Source organism: Corvus brachyrhynchos, unplaced genomic scaffold (assembly GCF_000691975.1).
Source record: "Corvus brachyrhynchos isolate BGI_N302 unplaced genomic scaffold, ASM69197v1 scaffold125, whole genome shotgun sequence".
Lineage (NCBI taxonomy): Eukaryota > Metazoa > Chordata > Aves > Passeriformes > Corvidae > Corvus > Corvus brachyrhynchos.
The window spans coordinates 698,722-699,411 of NW_008238342.1; the positions used below are offsets into that span (position 1 = coordinate 698,722).

General features: G+C 59.3%; 1 protein-coding gene across 1 annotated transcript in view; it reads left to right on the forward strand.

The window, feature by feature from the left end:
- The window catches only part of SNTA1 (syntrophin alpha 1), a 26,172-nt gene that overhangs the window by 19,746 nt on the left and 5,736 nt on the right, over positions 1-690 (forward strand).

Consider the following 690-nt stretch of genomic DNA (forward strand, 5'->3'; position numbering starts at 1 on the left):
GTGGGGGGGGCGGCCTCTTCCCCGGGAGAGCGCCGGTGGCTTTGGGGGCCAGCAGCTTTGGATTAGCCCAGGAGCCACCAAGGGCTGTGTGCCTGCTGTAGGTGACTTTAGGTCAAAAGCAGCCAGACTGTGTTGCTGCCCAGTGGTTTTTGGAGGGTGCAGGCTGCCAGGGAGCAGGCAGCAGCCCCAGCACTACCAGGTGCTAGTTAGGAAGAGAAAACAATATGGGAATTACAGTTAACCACTAGCAGAGGTGATGCATGATATGGTCTGAGTTGTTTGCTTCAATGAGATGGAGGTAATTAATGAATCCATTCAATTCCAAATTCAGTGAAGGGACTGGCAGAAGTATAAGTCAGCCCGCTGTGAAGCCAGTGCTGGGGTCACTGGAGGGGACAGCAGCTCCCATGGCATGGTGGCCTGGCCTTGGCAGGGGACCATCGCAGCCTCCAGCACCTCCCAGCTTCCTGTGCTGGCTCAGGAGCCCCTGTGCTTTGTGACCAGCCTGAAATCCTCCTTAAAGCCACGTACCCGAGACACACGCGCTGCCTGTTGCCTAATTCTCTGTGCCCTGTCCCAGACTGGGCACTGCTCCTGTTCTCCACGGCTCCCTCGGGACGTGACCCCGCCACCGCCCAGCTAACGCCGGTGACGTCCCCCGCCTGCCCGGGGAGCCAGGGGCTGACGCAA